Source organism: Atractosteus spatula, assembly GCF_055471065.1.
Source record: "Atractosteus spatula isolate fAtrSpa1 chromosome 10 unlocalized genomic scaffold, fAtrSpa1.hap1 SUPER_10_unloc_9, whole genome shotgun sequence".
Lineage (NCBI taxonomy): Eukaryota > Metazoa > Chordata > Actinopteri > Semionotiformes > Lepisosteidae > Atractosteus > Atractosteus spatula.
The window spans coordinates 482,501-491,320 of record NW_028296629.1 but is presented as its reverse complement, the minus strand read 5'-3'; the positions used below and the strand labels follow the sequence as shown (position 1 = coordinate 491,320).

The 8,820-nt window shown below is 46.4% G+C and overlaps 1 pseudogene; it reads left to right on the top strand.

The window, feature by feature from the left end:
* The first annotated feature begins 8,502 nt into the window (after positions 1 to 8,502).
* On the top strand, positions 8,503 to 8,621 carry LOC148811522 (5S ribosomal RNA; annotated as a pseudogene).
* The last annotated feature ends 199 nt before the right edge of the window (positions 8,622 to 8,820 follow it).

Below are 8,820 nucleotides of genomic sequence, written 5' to 3'. Positions count from 1 at the left end.
AACCAGAGCAAACAGTACAATATTAAGGTACTTAAGCTATTAGTAGAAGAGATCTAGCTTCTCAACATAATACTTATGTCTGAACTTCATTGAATAGTGACACTTCAATCTTTCATATTCAATATTTTTCACAAAATCAACAGCTGAGAACAGACCGCCATATACCTTTATCCAGTGGTTTTCAGAGCAGAGACATCCGTGTGGGCAAGAGTTCTTTCCCTGAGGTCCACTGCACTTCAGCTAGCCACGTTCTGGCTGGGTCGTGTGTACTCCTGGGAACGTCGCCTGTAATGAATATTGGGGACTTTGTACAAATGAATAATGTGAGCATATTAATATGATTTGTGTTGAAGCCAAACATAGACAATCACTGTTAAAACTTGAATTCAACCTCCAGTGTCTGCTTTTGAAATGCTGATCATCACCCGTCTTCTGGCTTCTAGATGCACGTGTTAATGGATATTTCTTGTCTTCTTTTTTTTCCCCCCATATGCTCTTCTCTGTATCATTAAGTACTTCTGGGTCATTTCATGTACCTCGTGGCATCTTGGCTGGTGGTGAATGGCAGGCAGCTGCTCTAAAAATAACATGCCTATTAATATGATGTTGAAGACAAAACCAAAACAATACAACTTTGTTTTGCACTTTACAATTTATCACAAGCTTTTCATATTTACAGTCATCAACTGATTTAGGCTGCTGTTCCTGTGAAAAATGTCCTTTGTTTAAGAAAGATTCAATTTAAAATCTTTAGGTTTTAAATATAAACCACTGGCAATGTGGTAATCACTTTTACAACTTTTAAGAAGTTGCAAGATCCATATCCCTTCCTTATATCCTTGCTGATGAGAATGAGAAATGCTATTTTCAAGACATTAACACGAATATAATTTTTACATTAATTCCAAGGTACAAGAAAATGAATATCTTCAAAATATGCACTTTAATATACTGACTTAGTTTCTTTTTTGGAAATGGTCAGTGAACCAACCACTCCAGAGCTTGTCCTTCACCTTGAAATTATTTCCTGGAAATGCTGTAATCACAGAGGAGCTCTTCTCCCCTCAAAAATGTCCCTTTTTGTCACAGACAGAATTATGACAGACTGTTCGTTGATTATAAATGACTTTCTTACAGCCCTTACATTGTCTTTTCTCTTTGATTGATTTATCCATCTTCCGATTTGCCTCCTTATCCGGGAGGCAGGCTCAGTGTTTTTCACGAGCATCAATGCACAGTTTTTGTGCAGGTTCATCTGAAAAGAAAAGACATCTCATGTCTCCTCTCTGTCATCTGTGAGCTTCAGCAGTTGTCTTTGTGATGACCTTGCCATTGTAATCACACATCACCTCTCCCTTCTGGAAACACCTGGAAGTCACAAACTTCTTCCCCTTCACAGTGTAGTGTGCTCTCATGAGGCACCAGTTCTGTAGGGTTTGGGCATTTACGGGGACAATTATTAATTGTAGCCGTAAATCACAAAATTGATTCTTTTGATGGCTTTAGAATCCAACCATGCGATATAACTCAAACAACGCACACACACAGGTACTAATACATGAGGATACATTTATAAATACATAGAATATGCATGTAAACCTAACAGATCTTATTGAGAGGGTTATCAGAATACAAAAGGTATATATTCAGTCAGTTACGAAGAGTTACATAAGAGGACATACGTTCAGTATATCATTCATTTAGACCGTTTTGTAAATGAACTTGGTTATAACTTCTACATTAGATACTCAAAACAAGTACATAACTCTTAGGAATTAAATTGATATCAACTGGTTGGGATAAAAATTGAAATCTCGAGCAGTAATGCATTGAAGTTGAATACTCATCCAATCTCTGGGGATTCAGATCTCCAGCGGGCTCTCTGGCTCCGTGCCAGGCTGTGTTGTGCGGCTTGCGACGATGCACTGCTGATGCTCACTGACCGGCTAGTTAGTGTTGGCTTTAACTAGCAGAGTTTGTGCACAGGAGAAAAGATGAATGTGGGTCCCAGCAAGTCATGAAGCGCTAGTTCTGAATAGTGATTCAGCTGTCCACAGTTCCGACCTGTTCACGAGGCTTGCTGCTGATGCTAACCTCGGGTGGATCCTTTGGTTACTCTCTGTCAACCTCCGCTCTCAAATCTTAGAACAGAGGAAAGTTCTGGCACTTGGACACACTGGCTGTTCTGTGGTTGTCCAGGCTCAGGATGGTCAGGAGGCGTGCTGCAAGAATGTCCTGCCCTTGGGAGCCTTCTGCTCCTGGGCCGTCCTGCCCTGGAATTCTCCTTTAGAATTCTCCTTAGAAAAGTCTTTAGAATAGTCTTGGAGCTCTGTGTTGCCTGTTTTTACCTGGACGAACTTCAGCTCATTCATTGGCTGAAAGTTCCATGGGCATCAGAGTCCCACGTGGGTTACTCGGCCCTACCAGTCCCTGATTGGTTGATCAAGGTGAGATATGAGTCACTTACTCCTGACACTTAGGAATGTAGTCCAGATGTCCATCTGGCACTCCCTAGACAGATAGGCGCCAATGGATGACCATTGATCATGATAGCCAGGCTTAGCTAAGTGCATCCCCCTTTGGGAGCTGTCCCTTATCAAAAGAAAACATCTTTAAATCAGCCTGCATGAATAGCTTCTCTGTGGCTGCACCACAGATTTGAAGAGAGAGATGGGGCCTCATTTGGGAAAGCACAGCAACACTTAATTCTGTCTTATTAATAAGCATTGCCGCTACATATCCCCCCTTTTTGAAGGTCACGAGGTCCTGAGGCGTTGTTGCCTTCAAAACAAAACAGAGTTAAGTGATGTCCCTTGTCATTAGAACATTAACCTTAAATGTCCACATTACTCCTCGAGAATTCATACCGGAACCAGCATTGGGAACAAACAGGATGAATAAAATCTGGAGTATGTATAAACACGGTAGGAGACATCATCTCAGTCTAGGCATTACACATCAGGAAGTTCACTGTCAATATCTGATACCTCTGTAGGCAGATATTTGGGAAGAAGTAACTTCCTTTCTTTTGACATGCTACCTTTGACTCATTCATGCTACCCGGAGTACATCTTGATGTAAGAGTACAGCATTCAGAGTACACTGTCAGTCATGACCCAGCTACCCGGCAGTAGTGTTACAATAACAACAGTTCCTGTTCCCAGCCCCCCTGATAAACCACGACACCTGTGTTGGGCACCTGCCAGGGTGGGTTGGAGGTTTGTTCCATTAAAGCAAACTAACTACCTGTACCTCTTCAGGGCGTAGTGTTTCTTGGATTTCTATCCAATTCAATAGTGTGGCACCTGAAGGCATCCACGACCTCCAGTTTGGTCTTATATTGTCTGGTTCCAGACCGTACAGTGTTAAGTCACCAAGCTGTACTATGGCCTCCTCGGGAACTTGCAGGAAACTGTTGGTTAGGTAACTGCATTGTGGTAGCTGTATCATGCCTGTCACAAGTCATAGTGACAGTTAAATGTGGTGTGCTGACCAGCCATTTACTTCCCACCTGCTCTTCATGGGGTTCATTAACCTCCCTCTGCTCGTTAGTAGCTTTACACCCTTCATTGGTGAATCATTTAGACACAGCCAATGGATAGCTTTGGTAGCCATACCCATCTCAAGATTTGGAACCAAATTCAATCTTGGATTGCCTTCTGGGTGAGCTATGAGCGATGGGGTGGTTAATGTCACATACTCCTCTACTGAGAAGAATGGAATCAAGTGGGTTGGGAATTGTGCCATGGCTAGACTGGCTACAGTGGCACTGAACTCCCTTAACAGGTCTTGTGTCAACATTCTGTCCTGTTGCACACAAGCATAAACCCACTGTATAACACCGGCAATCATGTCCACTGGTTGGGGGATAAGGTTTAACCCAGTTGCATAGGAAATTGCCTGTAGGGTTTTCCCTATGCTTTCCAACTTTTGCTGCTGTTGATACAGTCTGTCACTACCCTCTGGCATCTCTGACACCTGCCTTCTTTGGGCAGTCAGGGTGAGAGTGCCAGTAGCAAACAAACCTACCAGAAATAGCAAATGCACAACAGTGGCGGCAGCAATCGGTCCTCCCAAAAGTCTTTTAGGGCGGCTGATCCCAGTCATCTCCTTCTGAGTGACTGTTGCCTTTCTAAGCTGGCGCAGCGTGTACATGGTGTCTTTCTCAGTATGCCATGTGGCATCTTGGGCACCGACATCCTGGAAATCTGGGGAGATCTGACGCAGCTGCTGATGCTGCTCCTCCATTTCCAGGGCATCTGCTTTTTCGATTTGTTCATGCCTGTGCTCTAGCAACTCTGCAGGGGGCGGTGCAGCGGTGGAGCATGCCTGACCCCCGGCTGAGTGGTCATCTGGAGCACCTGAGTGATCTGGAATTGTTACCCCATTCTCACTGTTCAGGTCCACCCTGCACACTTCCTGATTGAGGAATCCCTCTATCGGCATGTTTACAGTCGTTCGCTGGGGGCCGGTGTAGGACACCTGCTCGCTCCCCCCTTCCCTCGCTAGGGGTTCAGGGAGCTGCCCCAGCACTGGGATAGCCAGTTCACAGTCTTCGAACTCGCTATCACACACCAGGCCCATGTCAGTGCAGGCGGGGATTCTGACACCCCACTTTTCCGTGTTCTGCACTGGCAGGCGGGTGGCTTGACCATCCAGCTCCAGTCTGGCTGAACCACTGTTGGTCAGCCTCAGACTGACAGACTGAGCTGGTGGCTGTAGGAAAACCGGCTTGGCTTTCATTCCTTGTCCCTTCTGGGGGACTGGGTGTGTTGGAAACCCTGCCGGTGAGGCAGGAAAATCAGGTCAGTCTCACTCACTACCTGGTAGTTGTGAGAAATAATGTTACCTGACTGCAGGTTCCCTGGGTCACAGCAGAGGGATTCGGCATCTGGGATCAGGTGTGTCCACAGCGCAGTAGTCTCAGCGTCCAGCTGGACCTCCTGTCTAACCTGTGAATGTTGCACCAGGGGCACCTGGTGGTGGCCCTGTGACAGCTGCTCAAGCAGATCCTCACTGATAGAGGACCTCTCAGGGCTAAGGGTGAGGGCTACATCACCAACCTGCTCTCCTGCCATCTGGATCCCTTCCACCACTGCAGGGTGGTGGTCCTGACCCCTCTTGGGCGCCAGGGTGCACAGGGAAAGCTCCTTTTCATCGCCAGGTGGGGAGATCTGCTCCTCTTTAGGGATGTAAAAGGGGTGTGCTTTACCTGGTGGATCAGGGGGCTGCTTGGAGCACCGCTCCTGTGGCATGGAGGCTGTTGTGACCTCAGCCGGGACATGACTTCCCTGTATATCCGGGGAACAAGAAAATATTTTTATTTCTCGTCCAGAGGGAACAGAAGGAATCTCCACATAGGCTTCTGTGTTCGGTGGGCACTGTGTGAGCACAGTCTGCCTCTTGGCCCCCCTTTCCTTCTGTACAGAAGGCTTAGGAGCCTTGATCTGTTTCCACACCTTGCCTTTCTGGTGATCCACCAAAGGTTCCTCTCTGAGTCGCATGCCCTTTTCTTTTTCTACCCGTTTGAGCTTGCTGTATGACATCAAACACCTTTCAACCTCAGTGTCAATCAATGTCTCACTGTGTAAGACATCTCCCATGGCAGCCTTGAGGTAAAAGCTTCCTGCTTTTCCTCTCTGTTTTACTGCCTGCTCTGTGACTTCAGGGGTGGAGTCAGCACTCGCTTGGGAGTGGCTGACCTCATCCAGGCAGGAACCCTTCCATTCAATCAGATAGACTGAGGGAGGAAGAGGGGGTGGGTCTCCGCCTCCTCCAGTGGAGAGTATCAGCTCATTCACGCTTCCGGCAGCCTTGGGGAGCGGTTGTCTCTGTCCTAATAAAACTTGTTCAAGCCTGGCCAGGCGGGCAGCTACTGAATCCTTTTGTTCAGCTTTATCTAGCCCTTTCTCTTCCCCGGTGTTCTCATGGAACTTAGGACGCTGGGTGTGGTCCTGTGTGCCTGCTTTGGAATGGGGCTTAGCCAGCTCAGCAGCCTGTGCTCCTTCAAGCAGGGGGGAATTAACCCTGCTGGCTCTGACGGCGAACACAGTCGCTTTAACAGCTTTTTGCTCAGAGCGACTTTGGACATCATACTCCCAGGCTTTCTGCACGAATCTCTTAATATCAGTCATTTTCATGGTCTGTGCATCTGTATGCATTAAGATCATCTTTCTGACTGACGGGTGGAGATTCGCAATGAATAAACCCTTGAAATGTGTGTTCTCTTCACAACCCTCATCATTTCGCCCTGCAAAATAAGTTCATCTAAGTCTCTCGTAATATTCGCGAGGGGATTCTGCTCTCTCGTGCTTAATGTTAAGGGCGGCGGCTATCGCGGCAGTCGGGTCAATAAACGCACTGTATTCTGATAAGTGCTTGACACAGCTCTTCAAAGTCATGACAGACTTTCTTCATCTGCCTAGCCATCCACTCATGTACAGCTCTGCTGCTAGTTTTCCTGACCAGAAACACTTTTTCCTGTTCTGTGGCGTTTGGCAGGTACTGCAGGGTATACCTGAGGTCTTGAATATAACTCTCGATATTATTCTCTGACACTGCAGGGTCAAATCTCTCCATGTCCTTCGCTAGCTCACTCAGAGAATGGAGGTTTATTCTCCTAGCTTCTCCGCTGACAGAGATATGACGGAGATCGTGGTCAGACCTGTCGCTGCTAGAGAGAGTGCTTAATAGCGACTTGAATTCAGACCTTTTAGCAACCATCGTTAAACTTAAAGAGTATTACTTTTAAGTACGAAATCACAGTTCTACCACAGAAAACCACTAGATCAAGTATGCAATCAACCCAGTAGATCGCAAAAGATCACAAAACAATCAAGCACTGCTTAAAGAGCAAGGGGAACTTTTTTCCTTTCGGCTTTCAGCACACTGTATTGTCGAGTATGAAACCCGCGGTGTTTTATATTGAATTATTCCGCTTGGTTGACTCATTTCAGTCTTACCATAGCCCGTCCAGGGACACCAATAAATGTAGTGTGCTCTCTGAAGGCACCAGTTCTGTAGGGTTTGGGCATGTACGGGGACATTTATTAATTGTAGCCGTAAATCACAAAATGATTCTTTTGATGGCCTTAGAATCCAACCATGCGATATAACTCAAACAACGCACACACACACGGGTACTAATACACGAGGATACATTTATTAATACATAAAATATGCATATAAACCTAACGGATCTTATCGAGAGGGTTATCAGAATACAAAAGGTATATATACAATCAGTTACAAAGAGTTACATATATCAAGAGGACATACGTTCAGTATATCATTCATTTAGATCGTTTCATAAAGTGAACTTGGTTATAACTTCTACATTAGATACTGAAAACAAGTACATAACTCTTAGGAATTAAATTGATATCAACTGGTTGGGATAACAATTGAATTCTCAAGCTGTAATGCATTGAAGTTGAATACTCATCCAATCTCTGGGGATTCAGATCTCCTGCGGGCTCTCTGGCTCCGTGCCAGGCTGTGCTGTGCTGCAGATGATCAGTGACCAGCTAGTTAGTGTTGGCTTTAACTAGCAAAGTTTGTGCACAGGAGAAAAGATGACTGTGGGTCCTAGCAAGTCAGGAAGAGGACCGGTTCATTCCTGATGAAGCGCTAGTTCTGAATAGTGATTCACCTGTCCACAGTTCCGACCTGTTCACAAGGCTTGCTGCTGGTGCTTACCTCAGGTGGATCCTCTGGTTACTCTCTGGCAACCTCCGCTCTAGACTCTTAGAACAAAGGAAAGTTCTGGCAGTTGGACACACTGGCCGTTCCGTGGTTGTCCGGGCTGAGTCTTAGGATGGTCAGGAGGCGCGCTGCGAGAATGTCCTGCCCTTGGGAGCCTTTTGCTCCTGGGCCGTCCTGCCCTGGAATTCTCCTTTGAATTCCCTTTAGAAAAGTCCAGGAAATAGTCTCTCAGGCCCTCTGTGTTGCCTGTTTTTACCTGGAGGAACTTCAGCTCGTTCATTGGCTGAAAGTTCCATGGGCATCAGAGTCCCACGTAGGTTACTCGGCCCTACCAGTCCCTGATTGGTTGATCAAGGTGAGATGTGAGTCACTTACTCCTGACACTTAGGAATGCAGTCCAGATGTCCATCTGGCACTCCCTAGACAGATAGGCGCCAATGGATGACCATTGATCATGATAGCCAGGCTTAGCTAAGTGCATCCCCTTTGGGAGCTGTCCCTTATCAAAAGAAAACATCTTTAAATCAGCCTGCATGAATAGTTTCTCTGTGGCTGCACCACAGAGATGAAGGGAGAGATGAGGCCTCATTAGAAAAAGCACAGCAACACTTAATTCTGTCTTATTAACAACCATTGCCGCTACAAGTGAAAGGCTGAAGTGAAATAGAGCGGGGACGAAGGCAGTGAAGAGAGAGAACGTGGGAAGAAGAGAAAAACGCAAGGGAAAAAAAGCAGCGTCGTAAAAGAGGTGACAGAGCTGTCCTCTCTATAAGAAGGGTGCCAGCGAGACTTGCTCTTGCTTACGGCCACACCCCCTTGAGCACGCCTGATCTTGTCTGATTTCGGAAGCTAAACAGGGATGGGCCTGGTTAGTACTTGGATGGGAGAGCGCCTGGGAATACCAGGTGCTGTAAGCTTTTAAGCGCAGGTGGCGCCCTATCCCCGCTCGCTCGCTCGCTCATTCCCCTGTTCACACGTGCAGTGCGGCTTGTCCGTCTGTTTATTTGTCAGCTTTGGCGAGACACGGGTGCTTGTGTATCAGCGTGAGCGTTTTTTATTCTGATCATGAACAGTTTTACAAGTCCGCAAAGGATCGAGGAAAGGTTTATCGCCAGC